A 25,463-nucleotide genomic window follows, 5' to 3' on the forward strand; every position below is an offset into this window, starting at 1 on the left:
AGAAACCAGTAGCTCTCATGAGCAGCTAGATTCAGAAGAGAAATAATAATCACTGCAGTTCAGCTCTCAGGAAGCCCCATCCCTAGGGGAAAGGAGAGAGTACCCAATCGAGAAAGCACCCTGTGAGACAAAAGAGTCTGAACAGCAGCTCTTGAGTCCCAGATCTTCCCTCTGACATAGTCTACCCAAATGAGAAGGAACCAGAAAAACTACCTATGGGGATTGAAATATTAATATATACTAAATATACTAATATTAATTCAAATACTTGTATTTACATTTAAATTAGTATTTAAACACTAGTATTTAAATTAAATTAGTATTAGTAATAATTAGTATTAGTATTTAAGTGAGTATTTAAAATACTAACTAGTATTTACATTTAAATACTAATACTAATTTAAATACTAAATATACTAATAAGAAAATATTACCTATTTCTATATTTGACTCAAATACCCTAACTAAGCAACATTAATTCTCTCAAATTTGAGATCAGAAATGTCTGTTCTCAGGAATAGGAAAAATATTTCCTTTTTACTTATAAATTTAGCCTACTTTCACTAGCAACAAGTTTCTATGATGACAGCCATTGTAGACGTCTGGAGACAAAGATCTGCAGAAAAATATAACCTGAGAACATGGTCCGAGGGAGGATAGCCTGACAATTGGAAAAATTTAATAATGAAAGATAAATAAAATTTTTTAATCCTGTTATTAAAAAGGCATTTTTATATGCCTATTCCCTGAATGTGTCAGTACTTTGAGATGGAAGTTTGGAACAATAGGAAGAAGTTTTTAGTGAGGTAAAGGTTTGAACTGACTCCTTAAGGTCATTTTGAGATTTTTTTTCTAAGAGTAGGGATTGTTAAAGTAAAACCAAAATAAAAATAGCAGTTCACATTGAAATAGTTCACAGCAGCTAAACCAAGAGATAAGTAGTGCATTGAATTGGGGTCAGATTAGATTACATAATGACTTTGTTCCTTTTCTAATAACAAGGACTTAAAAATAATCCTTGATAATTGACATGGTACATCAGTCAGTTGTTGTCAGTAAGCAAAACATACATGGAAGTAGCTCTTGGGGCCGGGCACAGTGGCTCACGCCTGTAATCCCAGCACTTTGGGAAGCCGAGGCCAGCAGATCATAAGGTCAGGAGATCGAGACCATCCTGGCTAACATGGTGAAACCCCGTCTCTACTAAAAATACAAAAAATTAGCCGGGCGTGGTGGCGGGCGCCTGTAGTCCCAGCTACTTGGAGGGGCTGAGGCAGGAGAATGGCGTGAACCCGGGAGGCGGAGCTTGCAGTGAGCTGAGATCGCGCCACTGCACTCCAGTCTGGGAGATACAGCGAGACTCCATCTCAAGAAAGAAGAAAAGACAAGACAAGACAAGACAAGACAAGAAGGAAGGAAGTAGCTCTTGTCTTTTGTATTCAAAGCTAAGAATGAATTTTGGCACTGGGTAGTACTGCGAGTCAGCTTTCTGAACAGCATTTTCGCCGGCTGAATCATAGAGTGGAATATGCATTTGCTCTTGAAAAGACAGTCCCATTAGTATTCCTACCCCAGAACACCTAACTTTGGGCTATAACTGCACAGGAGAAGGGTGTAGAGAAAGGAGGAGGAGGAGAGATAGGGCAAAAGTTTCAAAGAACCAGCCAGTGCCTTGACAAAGAACTTTGTACATGGTAAAATAAAAGACCAAATTTAATTGAGGACCTACTAAGAGAGTATAATAAGGAGAATTATTGCCCAAAAATTATTGCCAGCTTTTGTTTTCTGTTTTAAACACAACTATAAAACAAGATACTGAGTTGCCAAGCTTTCTCTCTCAGTATCCATATACAGAAATAATGAAAGAGAATGGGAATTCCAAAGGGTTGCCCTTCCCATGATTAAAATATATTTTTCCATTATTTCTCAATATCTGTGCTCCAATTAAGTTTGTATCAAGAAGGAAGGTCCTCCTAGAACCTTCCACTTAATCTCCAATTACCTGTTAGCTATAGATGTTTTACTTGTTAATGATGGTTTAGTATTTAAAGATGATGCTTTCTTGCATTAACTGAAGAGAGCTTAAAAGCATAGCAATACTATGAGAATTTCTCTAAAACCTAGGGGAGGGAAAAGGAGAAAAGCTACTACAGTCATCGTTCTCTCCAAATGTCTTGTCTATTGAAAGCAGTATGATAGAAGAAGTAGAGAAGAAAGGGGAAGGGGAAAGATAGGGCAAAAATTTCAAAGAACCAGCCAGTGCTCTGAGACAGAAGTTTTTTTTTGCTCATGGTTAAAAAAAACCACAACACTTCACTAATGAGCTGATAGGTTATTTTTTAGTTATTTTCTTTTGATCTAAATAACATTATTTTTCTTATTAGGATTTAATTGATTAAGCATGACGATATTAGCAAGTTACTTCTGTTTTAATTACATATTAAGCAGCTTGATCATTTTCAGAGTGACAAGCTGTAGTGTTCACTCATCCGTGAAAAAAAATTATATTACAGTGTTCAAACTACTTAAATGGGAGTGGTAAATATTATTTAAATATTTTGTGTAGAGGAAAAATATTTAACTACAACATAATAATCTGCTATTATATAAAGTTTAATCTCCTGTAATGGAATCACTTGTAATAGAATAGGCAAATAATTCTCCATGTCACCCCAGCTGAAGAAGAGGTGAAAATATGACCTAACCCATAGCAAAGACTTGGAACCAACCCAAATGTCCAACAACGATAGACTGGATTAAGAAAATGTGGCACATATACACCATGGAATACTATGCAGCCATAAAAAATGATGAGTTCATGTCCTTTTGTAGGGACATGGATGAAACTGGAAACCATCATTCTCAGTAAACTATCGCAAGGACAGAAAACGAAACACCGCATGTTCTCACTCATAGGTGGGAATTGAACAATGAGAACACATGGATACAGGAAGGGGAACATCACACTCTGGGGACTGTTGTGGGGTGGGAGGAGGGGGGAGGGACAGCATTAGGAGATATACCTAATGCTGAAGGACGAGTTAATGGGTGCAGCACACCAACATGGCACATGGATACATATGTAACTAACCTGCACATTGTGCACATGTACCCTAAAACTTAAAGTATAATAATAAAAAATTAAAAAAAAAAAAGAAAATATGACCTAACCCTGTCTAATGAGATGGCCTCTTCTGGGACTCTGATACTTGACCAAAAACAGAAGAAACCATTGGATATAATTCATTCATCTCAAAAGGGCATCAAGACCAGACTGTTCCTGAGGTTCTTACATCCTCGTACCTTTTAGGAGTTCATCCCCAAAAAAGATGTCAGGCCACCAGGAAGCTAAAGCCATTACTAGAGTAAACAGACATAGACTGTCCCTCAGAGAAAAACATGGTTTCGCTGAAGCCACAGGAGTCTGCTGCATTCCTGTATAGGAACATTTGGAAAATGCAGAGAAGGGAACATCCCCGTGGGAAACCCTCAGTAAAGAAGAACAGCCCCAAACTCCCATCCTTCAGTAAGACAATTCTGGGATGCATTCTGTTTGCTTCTCTGAAATGCTAGCCAGATAAAGCCACAAATGCCTACATCAGCAACCACAATATTACATCCTTACATTTGTTATTCCTCCTTCTCTGGCTCACTCTAACCATTCTCTCACTCTTGCCTCCTGGGAGCACCTCCATAACTAACTATCCTGTCTCAGACTCTGCTTTGAGTGAAAACCAAACTGAAATGTCTCTATATTTTGTTTAATTATCACAACAGTCTTGTGGGGTGGTATTATTTTCCACATTGTAGAGGCTGAGAGGTTAATTTGTCCATTCAATTAGTGAAATAGAGGGGGCTTGAACTCTAATCTTTCTGATTCTAAAACCCATGTTCTAACCATTATGCAAAACTATCCAAACACTACCAGATGAATGACAATAAGAGCTGGACATATTACTATATAAATGATATTTAATGTGTTTTGTTTACTACTTATACATGTTCCTTTGGGTGACGGCACAAAAAAAAAATTCACCAATCATTTCATTTCACTAAATGAAAGGACAAAGCCATGACTAAGAAGGAGGTTAATCAGATGCTCAGCTTTTACTCCTCTTTCAATTAAAATCTGTTTTCAAATTGCCTATGAAGACATATCATAGTGTTTTTTGTTGTTGTTATTGTGTATTACAGCAGACAATTGTTGTTTTTGTCTTTCCAGCTTCCATTCTACCTTCTTTTAGTGAATACACACAAATTTTCTTTGGAAAATTCTGTTCCATTTTCCATACATGAGCTTTAAGTGGCACGGATCCAAAGCCTGGCCAGTGACAGCTAACAGATTCAGTTTCGGAGGTTTGGGGTTTTGTTGTTGTTTTCTTTTCTTTTTTTTTTTTTTTAACCATTAGTAAAGACTGGAACAGCTGAGGGCCACAATGAAGGGCAGATCTGGGCAGATCTGACTGCAAATAAAATTAAGTATGAGGGAAAAGATGATGGAGATGGAGGTAAACTTTTTCAATTCTAGATTGAGATAAGCAACTTCATACTTTTTTTTCTAAATTCAGTTTAATTGGACTTTTGTTGCTTATAACTCTTTTCCATTTTATTCTCCATGACCAGTCTTCTAAAATCTCAGGCTAAATATGATTTTTAAAATCACCTGGTAAAGCCACCTAGGTAAAATTTGGATGCTCAGTTCTCATTCCAGTGTCTGCCTTCCAGTAACAAGGAGTTCACAACCTCTAAACAAAGATTATCCTTAAGGTGCTTGAGAGTTTTAAAAATCCTAGTGAAATCTTTGAGTGTCAAGCCATGAAAGGAACAAAAATAATATATACTAAATCTCTTAATTATAGAGTACATTAATACAGGTTGTTTTATACCATGTTGGCCAGGTGAGCCTTACTGGGAAGATGAGATTTAAAGGAAGACTTAAAAAAGGGCTAGGGAACTAGCCAGGAAGATACCTAGAGAATTGAGTTACTTCATACACAGAGAGCAGCTAGAGCAAATGCCTAAGTTGAGTATGTACCTGGCATGTTCTAGGAATTGCCAGGAGACCACCATGGCTGGAACTGAATGAACCAGGACGAGGAGTAGTAGGAGATGAGGCCCAAGAGCTAGAGGACGGCTGTATATTATGCAAATGTAAAAGTCATGTATTAATTAGCTATTGCCGTATAACAAATGATCCCACACTTTAGCAGCTTTCTTTTTTTAATATAATGTCAACTTTAGATTCAGGGGTACATGTGCAGATTTATTGCATGTGTAGATTTCACAATGCTGAGGCTTTGGGTGAGAATGATCTCATCACCCAGGTAGTGAGCATAGTACCCAATAGGTAGTTCTTCAGCCCTTGCCCCCTCCCCCTCTCCCCACTCTAGTGGCCCCCGGTGTCCATTGTTGCCATCTTTATGTCCATATGTCCCTAATGTTTAGCTCCCATTTATAAGTGAGAACATGCTGTATTTGGTTTTCTCTTCCATCTTCACTTAGGATGATGGCCTCCAGCTACATTCATATTACTGCAAAGGACATGATTTTATTCCTTTTTATGTCTTTTAGAAACCTTAAATAGTAGCAAGCATTTATTATCTCACACAATTCCTAAGGTTTCAGAATTTGGAAGGGGCTTACTGGTGGTTCTAGTTCAGGGTATCCCATGAGGATGCAGCTGTAATATTGACTGTGGGGGAAGTTATTTGGAGATTTGACTGGGGCTGGAGGATCTCCTTCTAGGATAATTCATTCACATGGTTCTTGTCAGAGGGCCTCAGTTCCTTGCTATTTGGACAGGTCCATGGGGCTGCTTGAGTATTCTCACAAAATGTACATGGTTTTCTCTGAAAAACTGATCCAAGAAAAAGAGGCCAATGATATAATGTACTTTGCAACCCAGCCTCAGAAGGCACACATTATCATTTCTTCAACATCCAATTATTTACACAGGTAAGGGCCATTCAGTGTGCAAGGAAATTACATATCAGGTTCCAGGGGTCTGGGATCACTGAAGACCATATTAGAAACTGGCTATCCCAGGTCATAATAGTTAGGAATATGGGTTTTACTATGAGAAAAATGGGGAGTTTTTACAAGGTTTTACATAGAACAGTGATGCAAACTTACTTTTATTTTAAAAGAATTACTCTGGCTGCTCTTTTTGTTTTGTTTTGTTTTATTTTGTTTTTGGAGCATAATTTTATTGCTTGTATTATTTTTAAGCAGTAGAATTGGACTATGTCAAAGAAACTGAAGCATGGAAATCACACAGTTCATTGCTTAGAAAGGTGTTGAACCAATACTGTCATTATCCCGCACAGATAAAGAAGAAAAAACCAGGAGGATAATCCTGCTTTCCAAGGCAATGGGAAATGGTCATTTCTAACATTTGGGTTGGGTTTTCCATAATGGCTACTCCTACTGAAATTAATTATTACAACTTATTGAGCATTTACTGAGTTTGTAGGTACTAGATTGAAAAGAAAAAAAAAATAAGATCCCTGTTCTTAAATATACATATACATATATATATATATACACATACATATATATGTGTATATATATGTATGTGTATATATATATACGTATGTGTGTGTGTGTGTGTGTGTATATATATATATATACACACACACACACACACACATACGTATATATATATATGGCTGGGGTCAGTGGCTCATACCTGCAATCTCAGCACTTTGGGAGGTTGAGGCAGGAGCATCACTTGAAGCCAGGAGTTCCAGACCAGTCTGGGCAACATGGTGAAACTCCGTCTCTACCAAAAATACAAAAAATTAGCCAGGTGTTGTGGTGCACACCCGTAGTCTTAGCTACTTGGGAAGCTGAGGTGGGAGGACTGCTTGAGCCTGGGAGGTTCAGGCTGCAGTGAGCTGAGACTGTGCCACTGCACTCCAGCCTGGGCTACAGAGTGAGACTCTGTCTAAAACAAAAACAAAACACATAAAATTATAATATATAACATAACTGTGTAACCAATATGCAAAATTAAACAAAGAAATGAAAACATAAGAAGGTGTTAAGTGATACAGTAAGTACAATTGAGGGAGGCAGTTGGAGGTGAGCGGCTGCATTGGGTTCAAAGTGTTCAATGGTATGGAATGAAGCTCTCAGCAGCCCTTGCTAGACCCAGACTTCTCCTCGCCACAGTCTTCTCTTGGGGCACTGCATCCTGGGTCCACATTTCTCCATCTACTAGGGTCCTGGATGCTATTTTGGGGGGCTAGCGTTTAGGAAACAGGGCAGTATCATGAGACATATTAGAAAGCCAACTAATCGAGGTAAATGATGATAGTAATCTGGTGGTAGCAGTAGAAAGAAGAGGTTAGATCATGGATATTTTTGAAGGTTGAGCACAGAATTTCATTTTATGTGGGGTCTGAAAGACTTAAAGGAATCAAAGACGAAGTTTTGATGAAGCAACAGGAAAGATGGAGCTGCCATCAGCTGAGAAGCAGTTAGTAAAGCACTTCGGTGGGGCAGGAGGAAGGCGAGTCAAGGAGTTCAGTCTTAGAAAACTGAATGTGATGTGTCTGATAGATGTTTGACCACAGTAGTCTAGAATTTGAGAGAGAGGTTTTTTCCACAGCACTATAAATACATGTGTATATAATATTTCAAGCCACGAGGCTGAATAAGATCACCAAGAGAGTGACTGTGGAACAAAAAGAAAGGAGGTCCAAGGGCTGAGACATGGGGCTCCCCAGCATGAAAACATGAAGGAGAAGAGAAAGAACCAAAACGGAAACCCAGAAAGAGCTTTCAGTAAAGTAGGAAGAAATCCAAGAAAGTGTGGTGCCTGGAATAGGGGTGAAGAAAATATATCAAGGAATATGGGTGATTCAAATGCCATTGATAGGCTAAGATTAAAGCAGAGGTTTGATCACGGTACATGGTGATCCAGGTGAGCTTCAGGAGAGCAGGTCTGCTGGAGCAATGTGGGCAAAGGCCTGATTGAAGTGGGTTAAAGAGAGAATACGGAGGGACAAATTGGAGATCTGACTATGGATAACTTTTTCAAGCAGTTTGCTGCAAATAGAAGCAACAAAATGGGGCAGCAAGCTGGTGGGAAAAGATAGATCAAGAGAAAGTTTTTTACTTTGAGAGAAGTAACATCATTTTTTGTGTGACGATACAGTGGAGAAGATGGATAACATAATATAGAAAGGGAGAATTTCTCAAGGAATCCAGTGAGAGAAGATGAGTTCTAGCACACAGCAGAGGGGTTGACTTGAGATAGGGACATGGATAGTCCACCCATTACCATGACCTCCTACTCAGCAGGAGGTCAAAGTGTGCAGGGGCAGGTGCAGCAGATGGATTGAAGTGGTGATGATAATCTCTGTAGATTCTCCTGTGAATGTTCCAATTTTCTTATTGGGATTTGAAAAGAGAAAAGTATTTTAAATACTTATCAAGGGCGTGGGAGAATGAATTTTTAAAAACATCTAGTATGATTGCCTTGCAGAATTAAGGGCCCACTTCTAATTTAAAGTCTGTGTGGCTGTGAGTTTTTCTCCAGACAGTTTTAGCTTCAGGGTTGCAGACATAGAGTAGGCAGAGAGTTGGATTTAACCAGGATTGTGGATCTGCCAAGTGAGTGAGACAATGAGGCAGAAGCATGGGAATGGAGGGTATTTTCAAGGGAGTGACTACAATGATTAACCATAAAATTTAATCTGGAAGAATGTGAGGTCAATAAAAGGAAGGTAAAATCAAAAGATCAGAGGTCCTATTAGGGCCAAGGGACTGTTGAGGCCCTAATACTAGAGAGAGTGGACTGAAAAGGTAAGACACAGCAGTCAGAGAGTAGAATGTTTGAAATATCGGTTATGAAGGGGTCCAGGGTATGACCACGAGATAGTACCTAATAAGGTGAAAGACAAGATCTTTGGAAGAGGGATAGTTAAGGAACCGAAGGCCAAAGTGTAGAAAGATCATATGTACGTCCGTTGAAATCTAGCATAAGTAAGGCAGGGATATTATTAGAGAGACTGAACTTGAGTCTTCTATCACCAAGAAATCAAAGGAAATATCCCAGGAATCCATAACTGATAGCAACGATGAGGGGAAGGGTTGACATCATGTGATAGCCTAAGATTCGTGGTTGGTTGTTTTTAGGAAGGAGGCAGAGAGAAAGGTCTGAAAGCAGCAATGAGGACACAGGACAACATCTACCCCACCTTCAGGTCTTTGGTATAGAGCTGGGAGGAAAAGCAGCCACCATTAGAGAGGCTGTTGGGAAAATGTGACCTTAGGGAGGAGTCAACTTCTCCTTAGAGCAAAAAGGTGAAAGAGGATGAGGCTATCAGGGATTTTGCCTTCAACAGACTCTGAATTCAGAGAGCACAGTGGATGAGTCTTAGGACTTGGGTAGGAGTGAACTAAATGAGGCAGTGGTTTTTCACTGGGACCACAAACATCAACATCACTTGGGAACATGTCAGAAAAAATTCACATCCTCAGGCCTGACTTCATGCCTACAGAATGAGAAACGAATTCCGGCCCAGCAACCTGTTTTTTAACAAACCCTTCAGGTGATTCCAATAAACACTAAAGCCTGAGAACCACTGAGCTAGGGACAGATGCTCTTGGGACTTAAAGGATAAGAGAGGAGGGTGATCTGGGAGGTTTTGTGGTAGCTGACATAATCATGGAGAGAGGACATATGAGATGATTCCTGGATTCCAGGCAGATAGTTGGGACAAGTCCATGAGTGTTGGGGAAAGGAAGAGAATAGGGAAGAATAGGTTTCTGGGAGTCTGTCTTCACCCTTGAAGGCCTAGAGAGTCATAGTCCTCCCCTCTTTTCTTAAAGGGTTTCTATTTGTGCATATTCTCACCATGCTGAGCTTACCCGCTCCAGTATCTCTCTCTTCCTTCTTTCCATTTTTCTTGATCAATGATTTTGTTGTTGTTGTTGATGTTGTTGTTAGAAGTAACAGCCATTGTAAGCGGCTTCAATGAATGAAGGAGATGTATGCTACGGGCATAAAGACCCTGAGGTAGAAAGCCCAGTGGTACCCATGTGTGCTTATGTGTGTGTGCATGTGGGCGTGTGTGTGTGCGCATGCATGGGTGCATGTGTGTGCATATGTGCATGTGTGTGTGCATGTGTATGTGTGTGCATGTGTGCGTGTGTGTGTGCATGTGTGTGTGTGAGACAGAGAGAAGGAGAGAGACTACACGGCTTCCACTACATACTCTTTTTTCTCTCTGGGCATCCTCACGCTGTGCTTTCCTATGCTCATGCTTGACTGATAACACTCTCGTGAGCTACTGAACATTCCTGCATCCGAGTTGCAGATTGCCAGGACAGCCTGGGTTAGGTAAGTACCTGATCAGCTACGGCTTGAGATGTGGTGTCAAAAAATGCAGACATGGCTGCCAGGGGCCACAGTGTGAGCAGGGTTAGGAGGGGTCATTTGCCAAAGGAGTGTGGCAGGCTGGGCAGCCACTCGAAACATGCTTACAACTGACACTTTTGTCTAAATTAAGGAGTTAACATAATTTAGGTGGATAAATACCTGGTAACTTTTTTTCAAATGGTAAGTGCGATAGCACTTCGGCTAAGCATTGCTTTTCTAATAGTTTTAAACACTGATTTAATAATTTGGGAGAGAAAAGTTCCTTTTTGTAAGATAAAAGGTACCATTTATCTGAAATTGTAACATACATATTTAATAGACTAAAGTATTTTCTCTCATTGACTTAAGCTAGGCTTATCATTCTGGGTATTTATAAGGCTGGTGTGTGTGCATGCATGCACAGGTATATATATTACATTGTTATATGTGTGCTTCACCAACTTTACCTGCATGTTATAGAACTTCTGCAAGGTAGATTACAGTGTATTTCATACTTCCAGCATTATCACACAGACACCTTTCCCAAGGAAATCCTCCAAAAATGAATTTTAATTAAGTAAGCCTTTCTTCTTCTCAGGCTCCCAAAATATTTAATTAAATCAAATTTTCTGAATTTCAGAAACACTTTTTATTCTTTTACCAATTATTTCTGAGTATATTTTACAAAAATTCCTTTACAAATATTTCTGAGACAAAAGAAAGGCACGGAGGCCCAGTATAGCTGAAGACAAATGATAAAGCAGACTCAAAACATGATATGAAAACTAAGCTTAGAAGAGAATCTCTATATGATCAATTGCCTACATCTATGTTTAAGATCTTTTTTCCTTCCTGGTCTCTCCTTCTCTGTGTTCTCACTGGGTCTGTCCAAATGCCATACTCCCTTTTTTTTTTTTTCCCTGATTCACTTTCATTACTTGTGATGATATTTCCTCTTTTATGTGTCTGGAAAATATTTGAACAGCATTTGTAATGTGAGGCATGCTCATGTTTTTCCAGGTGAAACGTCTGAGACAACAGTCCAATATGTTTATGCAGAACAGATATTGGATGTTCCACAGATTTTTTAAAATACAAATGTACTGCCCTCATTTTTTATCTTAACATCCTTTTCATGAGATATTTGAAGAAAATAAAAACAGAAATAAAAGCTTCAAAACAACAGTCTAGTCGTGTGGTGGATTTTTTTTTTCAAATTGATCATGTGTCATTGCCTTGATGAGGCTAGACAGAGTGAAGTGCATAGGTGTTTCTGATATTTTTATAATGTTCTGGATTTGGATAACATTTCTGTATCCTATTTATTAGGAAAATACTTGGCCTCAGGTTATTTAAGTTATTTTTTTGTGATAGTATTACTAAAGGGGGTAAAATTCCATGGGGAATTTCTTTATTCATGGTCATTTTCATTTTCAGTATATTTCCATTTTATTTGTTGTTCTCTCATAGAGGGGCAGTGAGGTGAAGAATTTATTCTGATTTGCAAAGACCTGAATTTTTCTATCATTTATGCAAATAGATGAGGTTGAGGGCAAGCCCTTTGGATCAATCATGCTTTACAAACACAAACTTTGAGAATCTAATGCTAAAACAAAGGCTTGCTATTTGAAAGTTTTAAGTGACTGTATTTCTTGGTAACCCTCTCTTCACACACCTACACACAAACTAACACAATGAGTTTCCTTTCAGACTTTGCCATCATCATAGATACATCACTTGTATTGTCTGTCCATTCTGGACATGGCAGATCTGATACTACATGAAGTCAAAATCAATTAAGGCTTATTGTGCTGTCAGTTGATATTTTCTTTATGCAAGATTTGTTTAAAACCACAATGCCAGGAATGAATGTTGAATTAAATGTGTATATTTTGCATAATCACACTATTTGCCACTAACATAAGCTCTTCATACAGAAAGAATTCACAGGATGTAAGTCTCCCATGCATTGAAATGTATCTATAGGAAGAGGGACAAATTTGCAAACAAGAGGAGAGAAAGAGAGAGAGAGAAAGAATAGGTATCAAGTTTTGAGGGTAAATATTTTACAGTAATGCTTTACATAGGATAAAGATATTATAAATCCAGGTAGTATCATTGTAGCAGAAAAACAAAAACAAAAAATGAAAAGCAGAAATAGGCAGAGATAGACAGAAACCCAGTGGATAGAATATTTCATTCCCTCAGAGGCTTAGGGAGAGGGGTAAGGGAGAAGTAGACATAAAGAAGTATGAAAGGGAGGATGTGAAAAAGAGAAGGAGCCTCCATTTCACGAATGGGAGGGAGGGGTTCTTCCCTGCCCTTCCAGATCTTCGGAAAATTGAGAAGAGAAAGGAAACCAGATGGCCCTTTCGCTCACTCTCCACATCCATCACCAAATCCCATCAGATCCATTGGAGAATACTGTTCATGGCTGCCCCCTTTGCCCCATCTTGTGCCCACAATGCCAGTCCTCCCTGGCCCGGGGTAGCTCTCCACCAACTCATCGCCTCCACCCTGGATTCCTGCAGGTACCTCCCAGCTAGGCTATCGGTCCTACCACCCCAGTCTGTTCAGCACCTAGAAGCACCACTCGTTTTCCAAAAACAACATCTAATCTTGCCATCTCCATCTTTTGTCTTCAGAGTAATATTCACACTCCTTATCCTAGCTTAGAAAACTCTTTCCATTTTTTCCATGCCCACCTCTCCAGCCTCCTTCTTCTGTTGCAGTGAGGGAAGGCAGGAAAGTTATATCTTTATCCATAGTTCTGATACTAGTTGCATCTCCTGGATCACACCACACTCTCCTCAAATTTCTGTACCTACCTAGTCACTGCTTCTACAGCCCAGCACAGTCTCCCTGACTTCCCCTCCACCTTCTACCCTGAGGTGTCACTTAGTTCAGACAACTCCCTGAAGTCCTAGTCCCCAGATGCACTTTAACTTGTCAGAGGAAGAAGAGGATCCACTGAAGAACTTCTTATGGGCAGACTAAAAATGGAAGTATGTTGAAGTCCGCCCCTACATGTAGACATTCTCCTTGTCTGGCTCACTCTTTTCCTCTTTTGAATCAATTGCATTTACAGAAGAAGGCATTTGAGTAGACCTCAACCCATGGGGGGGATAAGCATCCAGGTGGCTTTCTGCCATTGCCCCCACCAGACACCAGCCAGTTGCCCAGGGTTCAGTCAGCATTTCCTGATGACTTGGAGCAGTTTACCCCATGGAGCGTCTCAGGGACTAAGAGCACAGACCTCCACCCTCAGCCTGACAACCTGTCTCCGTGTTGAAAAACAGTTCAAGGTAGCACTTGAGACCAAACGTGTCATTTTCCTTGTCAAAATGAAAGCTGTAAATTTTAAACCTAATGCTTAATGTATCCAGATATTGAACACAGGGACTTTTATCCTCAGCTTAATGGTCTGTCTAAAAACATCAAAAAAGATTACTTAAAAACTCTGGGCCTCAGAGGTCCTATAAAATTACATGAAGCACTACCGCCCCCCACCACCGTCTCCTCCAAGTTTTAAAAAATGTATTGAAAAACACTTGTGCAATAGATGAACTCCTTTTTTCTTAGCCTCAGATATTAAGACGACGTACTTGATTGCTGGGGGGTGGTTAAGAAAAGCAATAGGATAAGATGAAATTTTATTAGATTACAATCTAAAATTTTAATAGCATTCATGCTCCTGGGAGAGATGGCTAACTTTATTCAGCATATTCTTGAACAGGAAAACGTAAACGTATGGCTTTCTCTCTCTAATATCATGCAACAATAAAGAAGAGCAGCATTTTTTAATTTTTTAAAAAATATCAGATATTCGTAGAGACCTGATTGGAATGGAAAAACAGAAGAAGGCACATGAAAGAAGTAGAAAGATAGATGCAATTATTTTCTCCAATAAAAGGAGACTCGAATTAAGAGGTAAAGGGGAATTGCAAGATTTTAGGGATGAGGAAGTTACAACACTGGACCCTCGGAGTCTTGTCAAAAACTCAACCAAAAGTACACATTAATCTGAGACCTTAAAAATCCACCCATAGCCAGAGTATCCATGGTCAGTTATGTGGCACAGTTTGCTTCCCAAGTCTTACTGACATCACTGCAAAAAATTTTTGTTGGCACAAACAGAAGCCTCATTGCCTCTGGGCTATAAAAAAAATAGTGGTGTTTAGTTTTGTTGTTTAGTTTTGCTTACAATCATTATTTTTCTATCCAGAGAAAATTGTGAATCCGGAAGTTTAGAGGATCAAGAGTCCTTTCAGCTGTGATATGAAATCTGTCTTGATTCTGTACATTGGTGCCTATTCTAGAGAACAGAGTTGCTAATTAGGGGGACACGATGTTTGGGAAAATGACAAGCTTCCAAGTGCCTCCTGAATTCAAAATTTCCAACATCTTTAAAGCACTATAGATTCACAGATGGTAATAGTATCATTTGCTTTACTCGCCTTAAGACTGCTCTCTGATGTATCTGTTTCTGACATAAAAACAACCCTATTATAGGCCCCACATTTAAGAGTCTTAATTTAGTGCCCCAACATTTTGGTGCATGTCTGGCTTACCTGCAGCAGCCTCATTAAGAAAGACTCCTGGGCGAACGCAGCATCTAATGGGTTAATGAGGCTGGGCAGCCTCAGCCTGTTAGCAGCTGCTTAAGCAGCAGGCTGGGGAAAGCTCTGTTGATTTTCATTCTTCACTGCTGAGTGATGAAGGGCAACCTATATGCGAGAAATCTAGTCAGGCCACAACCTGTACTCACATATAAAAAAAAAAAAAAATGCAATTTAATTCATGCCCCAGGTCAACAATTCCTCCGTGATCTCTGATAAAAGGGTAAGGTCAATGCATTTACAGTATATATGGGGCTAAAATCAGGAGATTTGGGAGGTGAGCCAGTATTTTGATTATCCTCTACTGTGGAAAATCAGGACTCTAGGAGCTGATCTAGAATCCAAATAGCTCTTTGAGCAGTGATGTATATCCCAATGAATGCTATTGACACCTTCAGCAATGATATTTCTTAGCTGATCATTTTGGATCTCTGAACTCATTTTGGGATACAGACTCCCAAATTCTATTCCTAACTAAATACAGTGCTCTACTGTCTAACAAAAATATATATTCAAAGATGAAGACATTTTAATGTTTCATATTGAATAAATTGAAGTATAAAATAAATTTGATATTTTAATTAAATAAATTGAAATGAGTCCTTCAAATAGTGTTCCTTTGTTCATTTGATACACCTGAAACACATCCTTTGGTTTGGCTTCACCGGGTAAAAGAATCTCCTGGAGAGCTTGTTAAAAACACAGATTCCTGGCCAGGTGCAATGGCTCACGCCTGTAATCCCAGCATTTGGGAGGCTGAGGCAGGAGGATCACTTGAGCCCAGGAGTTCAAAAACAGCCTGGGCAACATAGAGAGACCCCGTCTCTACAAATAAAAAATTAGCCAGGCATGGTAGTGCGTGCCTGTGGTCCCAGCTACTTAGGAGGCTGAGGTAGGAGGATCACTTGAGCCTGGGAAGTTGAGGCTGCAGTGAGCAATGATCGTGCCACTGCACTTCAGCCCAGGTGACAGAGAGAGACCCTGTCTCAAAAAACAAAACATAGATTCCTGAGATCCACCTCTAGAGTTTCTTATTTAGTGGGTTTGGGTGGGGTCTGAGTGCATTTCTAAAGAGCTCCCAGCCCCTACCTGCTACAGGTCCACAGACCACACTTTGAGAAGCACTGTTCTAGGCTCCCACTTTCTTAATGTTCTTCTTGCACTGTGTCCTTTGCTGGGTTTTCCTTTGCCTCCTGACATCTGACTTGGCATGCACTAATGCTCCACACCTCTTCTCCCTTTCCTCCCAAGTTATCTCACTCAGTCCCGTGACACTATGTGATATCGCTAAACTGATAAAACCTGATTTTGTCCCTAAATTCATAATTGTACATTTACAGTCATCCCTCCCTTGTCTGCAGACAATACCTTCCAAGACCCCCAGTGGATACCCGAAACCAGTGCCGAACCCTACACATACTACGCTTTTTCCTATACGTACAATACTGATGATAAAGTTTAATTTATAAATTAGGCACAATAAGAGATTAACGACAATAATTAATACAATAGAACAATTATAACAATATACTGTAAGAGAAGTTATGTGAATATGGTCTCTCTGTCTCTCAAAATATCTTATTGTACTGTGCTGTGGATAACTGGAAGCACAGAAAGTAAAACCGTGGATAATGGAGGACTACTGTACTTGCCCCTCAATATCTCCTGACTCTTCTTTAAACTCCCAAAACTGATCCTCTCCAGTGTTCCCCAACTCAGCAAATAGTACCAGCACTTAGGAAGTTGCTCAGGCCAAATCCTTATTCATCCTTAACTCCTCCTTTCTTCTCATCCCCCTCCAACCCATCAGCAAGTCTTGTTGGCTCTCCTTCAAAATATAGCCGGAATCTGGCCATGTCTCCCTAGCTACACTGGCAAAGCCACCATTATCTCTTGCCTGGATTATTGTAATCATTTCCCAGATGAGCTTCTGATTAGTTCCCTTATCTCCCACCTCGCTACCTCTACAGAGCAAACAGCAGTTCTTTAAGGTGTAAGTCAGTTCTCTTCACTTATCTCCGCTGAGCCCTCTCCAGATAACTAAGAACAAAAAGCTGGAGTTCTTACGCTGTCTCATAAAGGTCTACGTCATCTGACCACGTTCCCTCGTACTTTTTCCACCTCATATGGCAGAAGTTTCCCCTCACTCACATGCTCTAACCACACTCACCTCTCTGTTCCTCTTTTCACACACCAAGCCTGTCCCTGCCACAGGGCTTTACACATGCTGTTTTCTCTGCCTGAAATCCTCCTTCCCTGGTTAGCTACAGGGGCCAGCTTAATCCCTTTTTCCAGGTTTCTGCTCAGACGCCTACCAAAGGCGCTTCTCTCTAAATGAGCACACAACCCTAATCTGTATGCTTTTTTAGAGACAGCCCCTTACGGTAGACATCCGGGAACCCCATTCTCTAACCCTCGACCTGTTTCACGTTTGTTGCCTCAGCACATCTCACCCCTGATGACTTATTTTATATGTATTTGTTCATTGTCCGCCTCCCTTCACCAGAATGCATGCTCCAGGGAAGGAAGAAACTTTTTTCTCTCCACTTCTATATTCCCAGTGCGAGAAATAGAACCCGGCCTGTTGCAGGAGTTTGATATATATTCAGTGACTAAATAAATAAACTGATGGAAAAGTGAACATTTTAGTTCGTCAAAAGAATTATTTTTTTTCCTCTCTAGATTTGATCAGTTATTTTATTTAGCCTTAGTCACTTTTAGATGCAACATTTTTAGAATATTTACTTCAAGGGAATTATATGGATAATTTGCCTGAGTAAAAATTATCCAAAATACTAGTCACACAAGTTTTCAACAAAATTCTAAAAGACTATTTTATTCCATCCCCATTTCACCACACCCAATTTTTGCTTGAGCGCATGGTCCCCAGAAGCGTTAACCTGAGAAACAGTCTTTTCGAGTTACCGTCGGCACAGAAAAAGCTGCTGAGTCTGTGGATCAAATTGATTGGCCACAGGTGGTCACAATGTTGGACAAAGAATGTAAATTTTTAAACACTGGTAACTGCATTGAGTAATACTGCCTGTTTGAAATGCCACCGCAGCTGATTAATGCAGCTCAAGAGTTCTCACTGTTGATAAATAGGAGAGATGGTGAAAGTCTGAGAGTTAGGTAAAGGAACCAGTATTAAAATAGCTTTGGAAAAATACACTGCAATACACAGCTACCATTCATCCCTTGCAGTGAAAAACTGTATCAGCGCTCAAAATGACTCCTCTCACTAAATTTCCACCCCACTCATTTTAGTTTAACTGGATTTCGGTTTAAATGCTTTATACTCTGAATTCAACTGTCTTTGAGCTTTTTAAAGAGTAATGACATTGATAGTCGAACCTATGGACCATGTTGCATGTTTGCTCATGTTATTTGTTGGACTGAAGCTTGCAATGAAAAGCAACTATTAAAAAAATAAATGTGTGTAGAGATTAGAGTCCACATTTTGAAATGTCAGTAAATACAGTATTTATATGACAGATCATAATGACTTGTAAAAGGCAGCCATATGTGTATCAAGCTCTCAGTCTTCCTAATGTTTTTTTCTTAAAAAGAATATTTTATTTTTAAATCTGAAGAACACGACACTAAATGAAAACTATCTTCCAATTTTTTTGAGGAATTCAGAGTATGATCAGAGGTCCTCAGCCCATGGACTTATCCTTTTCAAAGAGAAACCAGGGAGACATGTCCAGTTTGTGCACTCCTGTCATATCACAACATTTAGAGCAATAGATTTAAAAAAAGGAAATCAGGGATAGAACATTAGAGTCAGCTCCTCAGTCTTTAATGTACTGTTTCACTACTTAACTGTGCCTAAAGGTAGTTTGCTGGTGTGCTTTTACAAATTGCACCATTAACAGAATTTTACATGCTTAGGTCACTTTACTTTGATCCCAAAGAAGTCTTAAAACATTGTACAAACAACAGACTGGAGGCTACATCCCTGAAAGCCACTTCTGGGGAGGAGAGGTGGTCCCTGACATAGCAACAGAACATGCGGGACAGTTTCAAACAAAGAACAAAAGCAAACGAGGGTCCTTCTGAAAACCGCCAAGGATGTTAAGTGTTTTCAGAGAGTGAAATCAAATGCAACAGCATTAAGGCCAGTGGAGAATTTTTCTAGGAGATAGAACCTCTGCTTAAAGTGATTAAGTACTTACTGGTCATCATAGACCTCCAAATTTCACGTTCCCATATACATAAACTGAATCTCCAAATGCACTGAAATTATATCTCAGGCATAAGCTTTCTTTTGTTCTCATGCCAGTTTGTAAGAGATCTTTACATGAACAAAAGCTTCTGTCTTTACAATAACCATCTTTCTTTAGAAAAGGCATGCAATATACTTTTGGGATGCCAAATCGCACAATAGAGAAAACCAAATAATTCCAGTGAGGTTTGATGAGCCCTCAGCAAATCCCACAACAATTCTAGTCACCTGTCAATCAGGAAGTAGCTCATAAAGAATTGTGTGGCATTGCTACGGTCTATTACCTGTGATATTCCTTTTGGTTCACTTGAGATTTTTTTAAAAATATATAATGAATGCATTCAATAATTGTTTGAATTGCTGCTGTGCATCTGTCATAAATGGTTTATGGATAACCATCAATTGGTTCTGCTCATCAGTCTAACAAGTTCAATGTACTACTCAGAGCAAAGGATGACTATTTATTTAACAGCTCTTGGCAGGAAAATTTGTTGCATGCCACAACTTTACAAAGAACATTAAAATCAATGACAATTTATAAACCAAAGGCTGGGAATTATGCTTTGGATTCCCATAATTCATCAGAATAAAGCTGTCAGATACCTTTTATTATAAATTAATAGCATGTTGTCTAAGAGCAGCATGGCACAGATGTTTTGCCAGTTCAGTACTGACATCTAGTGGACAATAAAAAATATTTCCCCATCTTTTCTCAGCTCGATTTTCCTTCTTTCCCAAAACATGTTTGTTGTTGCTTCATTAGTCAGATTTTTGTCGTGCAAGAAAATATATTTGAGTTGAAGTTTTGTGTATTTGTATTTGAGCTAACAAATATGTCACAAATTTGAACTTTTACTAATAAACATTGGCAACGTGTGCTTAACGTAATTCAAAAACTACTCAGCTGGCCACACCTTTAAAAAAAAAAAAAAATCTTCCTCTATATTTTAAATGTATTAGTACTTGTTATACTTGGGGACTTAATTATTTCCAATTCTTTACTACTAAAGCAACTATACTATATTAAAGTAACAAACTTGTAACTCTAATATTCTCATAAATAGAAACACAGATAATAAGATAAGCATTAACTTAGCCAGCATTCGATTAAAATCTAGGATCAATTTACGTTTTGTGAACTTGTATCTTCAGTTTGATGCAACTTATGAATAACCAATGTAGTGCAAAGAAATGACTTACTTCAATGCATCATTTGTGGATCTTGCTTTCTTAAACAGTACTTTCAGGCTGATCTACACAATAGCATTCCATGGTCATTAACACATTCAAAAGCTGAGAAACATCCTACTGTGCGCTGGCAACCTCTCAGGCACACGGTCTTGGCACGAGTCCCACCCTGGAACATGCTAGGATTTTTTTATGCTCCAAGTAACGGACAAACCCGAGGCTTTCCAAGCTTTCCAGGATATCACCTGATCTGAACTCATGCTGGATACGATTTTCCAGGGAGCTAAGGAGGCTAAGATGTGCATTCTCTTCAGAGTCTTTTGGTATTTAGAGTACCTGAAAGTGGAGCAAGGAGAAATGAAACTAGAGTTTATGATGTCCTTGCTTTTGTATCTGGCACTGTGATCGGCACTTTACATGAGAGATTAATAGAGTAAGGGTCAGGGATGAAAATTAGTGTTCCAATTTTATACGCTTTAAAAGGAACATGAATACATGCTCTAGTGCTGGCATCAAGCTGAAATTTCTAGAAGACAGAATGGTATCTCTTTATAACTTGATTGTTACTAGAAGACAACTGCTGAAACTCAACTAAAATCATAATCTGCACTATTCCACTCTACCAAACTATAAAATGGTGAGAATGGTGTTTGAAACCACCTTGTAAATTTTGTGAAATTCTATATAATATATTTTAGGCTGCTTTGAAAGCAGTGCATTACAATTATTTCAGAAGACCTATGTGATTATTATGAAGGTGAATAAATAGAACATAATATCCTCCCGTGATAAAGAGAAATCAACTCTTTATAGTTCTTTATATGAAAGGGGGGTGAACCTGCTCAAAGCATAAATCCACAATTTTTTATACAATAATATAAAAAGAACTGTTTCAAAGTTTTCATACGTAAGAAACTCTACAATCCTAGTCCCTACCTCCAAATTATTATTGGAACATCTTTCTAAATAAGCTTTTCCAAGTCATTAAAATAAAGACCATGCATTAATAAGGACAACTGAATAGCATTTTAACAACTAACATGGCTTCTCAATGGGTAGCTTTTTACATTACTAAAAGACAAATTAGGCTGCCTTCTGCTATCATAAATAACCAGTTCTTTTAATAAAAGAACTATTGTCATACTCAAATAGTCTTTGGCCAACATTTCCTTATTTTTAAAATAATTTTAACTCGCTAGTTATTCCAAATCCTATTTTCATCTTAGCTATTGACCTACTCAAACTATCTCTCAGAAACATTTGAAAGATCCTCACTGACAGAGAAATCCCTAAATGCTTAAGTACACCTGCCACAGTCAGACCTGGAGCCTAGAACATGAAAGCACTGGACCATGTATCAAATGCAGGTCGAGAAGCTCAGGGTGGATTTTTTAAGTGAAGAAGAAAAAGGTTAAGTTGAACTAAAGAAGAAAGAAAGAAAGAGAAGAAAGAAAGAAAGAAAGAAAGAAAGAAAGAAAGAAAGAAAGAAAGAAAGAAAGAAAAAGGAAGGAAGGAGAAAGAAAAAGAAAGAGAAAGAAAGAAAGAGAGGAAGGAAGGAAGGAAGGAAGGAAGGAAGGAAGGAAGGAAGGAAGGAAGGAAGGAAGGAAGGGAAAGAAAGAAAGAAAGAAAGAAAGAAAGAAAGAAAGAAAGAAAGAAAGAAAGAAGGAAAGAGAAAGAAAGAAAGAGAAAGAAAACCACTTATTTGGAAAACATAACAATAAAAAGGGACCCATAGGTGTTGAAGGAAAGATCATGAGCAGGAGACTCAAAGCTGAACCCTAATCCCAGGACAAGTCACTCACTGTCCTTTTCTATACCCCCTGCTGTTCAGGCAAGTCAGGACCAAAAACATAGCAGGAAAACCATAGACCCACATGGGCGCCTTCTCCTGATCCACACAGGATAATTTCTTAGTTATAACAAGTTTTGTTAAAGCCTTCTCCCCATTCCTATCATTTTAGGTTGTGATTGAAGTAGATAGAATCATCATTAGAATCATCATGCATTAGATCTGGAAGGGACCTCAAAGAACACTAGTCTAACCTCAGTCACAGACAAAAAAAAAAAGGAGCCTCAGAAAGACTAGGGGTGTTGGAGGCCAGTAACATGACAACTGAGTTCCATGATGCTGTGAGGTATGGGGCTACCAGGGTTGAGACCATAGGAAGCCATCAAGCCCAGAAGGACTCAGGCCAAAGGGATAAGTTAAGGCTAGGAATAAAGACTGGATGATAGCCACAGGAAGAGGGAAGGCCTGTCCCAGAAGTATGTGGTCAGGCAGAGGTGAGATTCCTGAATAAGGAAAGCATCCAGGAGCAAGGACTCATCCAGGCACCAAATTCCAGACCAGACTTTATTTCAGAATTCAAACAGCATGTGAGAAGTCAAGGTAGGCAGCACAAAAATAAGGACAGCAGAGCAAGGCAGATGGATAAGAACCCAGAGATCCACAAAAGGAAAAAATACACTCAAGCACACAATCAAAGCAAGACTTAGCCCCACTTTCTGCTACTTGAAAAGGACTTCTGAAAACAAAGGTTACTCCCACCCAGGCTGAGAGACTTTATAAAGTTCTATGGAAATAGGATTCAATCCCAGCCCAGCTGAATTGGCAGGTGTGGGTGGTAATTGGAGGACCTGGACAAGGTGATGAGTACGGTACATAGGCATTAAATGACTAGAATGTCATTTAATTCTAGTCAGGAGGGTAGATGCTAAGAGAACCCAGCTTAGTCTAATATACTATAAGTATTGGAAACCTCAAATTAATAAGGTGTGCAATTTATACATATGCACAAGTTTGTGTTTGCACACACATGCAAAAACTACAACTTGATAATCTGGGAACATTTCATGTTCAGTTCTTCTTATTTCCTCTCCCTTAAACTTTCAGTCATTTTATTGTTTGTTAATAGTCTTTCCACCACCAATCCCCAGTGCACTTTAAAATTATTTTCCTGGGTAAAATCACATCTCCTATTTATTTTTCAACTTTGTTTATAAAAATGTCTAATTTAAGATATCATTTGCTAAAGAGCCAGGGTACATATTTATTTAATAAACGTGCTTCTTTGAGTCTGTCTTAGTACTCTGTGTCCAACCAGGAGCTCCAGAAAAGCATTCAAATCAGTCTGTGATCCAGCTGAGAATTTTGAACCTAAAGATTGAAATTTCACCTGACCACGTCAGACACCATCTTTTTACTGAATATTAAAAAACTGAGTAAACTTCTAATTAAATGGGTTAGTTTAAATGATGAAAAACAAAATTAAACTTGTAGGGATTTTTAACTGAATGATTTCAGGTTAATTAGTGATTAGCAGCAGAAAGGAAACTGGGTGGTTTATTAAAAAAATGTATTTAATCAATGATTTATAGTTAATTAACTTCATTTAAATCTCTTCTTCAATCTGTCACAAAGATTTCTATCTTTGAATTTCTTAATTTAAAAAGCCAAACTATTATTTGGAGAAATGGGTGGAGGTGGGGAGCCAATTGAAAACTCCAACAGCTTTCTATGTATTCTTTTTGATATTTTATCAGCAAAGTTTTAATAGTTACAAAAGAACCACATGTTGATGTTATGTGATAGTCCCAAGCAGAGATATCAATTACTGTAACTGATGAAATAACTAAATATCAACAGTAAAAGAACCTCCAAGATGGCAAAAAAAGAACATCACAAAAGGGGGAAAATGAGTTGCTGGCCAAAATGTAAACAAGAATTTGATTCTGTTTATTTCTTCCTTCCTTCAGATATGTTGAAGAATTTCTTTGTGCCTTGTACCTCTCATGGTCCAATTTAATATCTTTCTGCTTTTTAGAAGGTGTTTTATGTAATCCATTGGAATATTTCCAGGAGAAGAATGAGAAGGAGACAGAAGAAAAGTGGGGAGAAAGAAGAGAATGAAAGAGAGAAAGAGACACACAGAGACAGAGACAGAGAGAAAGAAGAGAAAAAGATGGGGAAAGAAAGAGAGAGAGAGAGAGAGAAAGAAAAAAGGAAGGAAGGACAGAAGGGAGGAAGGAAGGGAGAAGAACGAAAAGAAAGAGGGAGGGAGGGAGGGAAGGAAGGAAGGAGAGAGAGGAAGAAAGAGAGAAAGAGTGAGAAAGAAAGAGAGATAGGACGGAAGGAAGGAAGGACGGAAGGAAGGAAGGAAGGAAGGAAGGAAGGAAGGAAGGAAGGAAGGAAATGATTCACAGGAATGTAAGGCTTAATATATAACAATGCCCTTGGCAAAAGTTTTGCAATGCTCCACTCCTGGCTTAACTTCTATTTATTTTTGTATTAGTAAATGTTATCAAAGTGGTGATCCTTGAGAAAGAAGATATATATTTTGCTCCAAGATCAGTATGTCAAAGATAGAACAGTAAAAATTTCCCTGAAGTCTTGTGTTTATTTTCATCCCTGACTTGATCTTTTTTCAGAGACTACAAAGCCAATCAAAAGAATTTCTGAAACTCAGTAACAAAAGGCTTATCGTTTTACAAATCGTCAAGGCCTCTCCTGTGGCGCACCACAGCAGAGGTGTTACTCAGGCCCATTTTCACAAACTGTGAAATAAAGGAAAATTATTGGGAAGATGAGAATTTGAGCCCCATATCTGGTTGTCACATGTTGCGTCAACCCAAAGAATCCGCCAATGATAGAAACAGGACACAGACGAACTCTAGGCAGACAGGGGCAGGTCCCTGGCAAAACCCCACCTTCAAGCTGAAAAGCCTGAAACCTGGTGGCCCAAAGTGAGGACTTCCATCCCTGTGTGCCTGCTCTCTCCTGATTGGTTCTTTCTGAATAGTGTCTTTACCAGTCAAATGTTGCCTTTTCCAAAACTACTTGCAGCCCACCCTGCCCACTATCCTGTGCCTATAAAGACCCCAGACTCAGCCAGTAGAGAGGAGAAGCATCTGGACATCAGGGAGAAGTGACTTGACTTCAGAGATGACGGCTGGACATCAGAATGAGGCAACTTGACTTTGAAAGAGAGGCAGAGAGGTGGCTTGACTTCAGGGGAGAGCAATCTACAATTCCCATCCCCTTTCCAGCTCCCTTCTCTGC

The sequence above is a fragment of the Symphalangus syndactylus genome, chromosome 5 (assembly GCF_028878055.3).
Source record: "Symphalangus syndactylus isolate Jambi chromosome 5, NHGRI_mSymSyn1-v2.1_pri, whole genome shotgun sequence".
NCBI lineage: Eukaryota > Metazoa > Chordata > Mammalia > Primates > Hylobatidae > Symphalangus > Symphalangus syndactylus.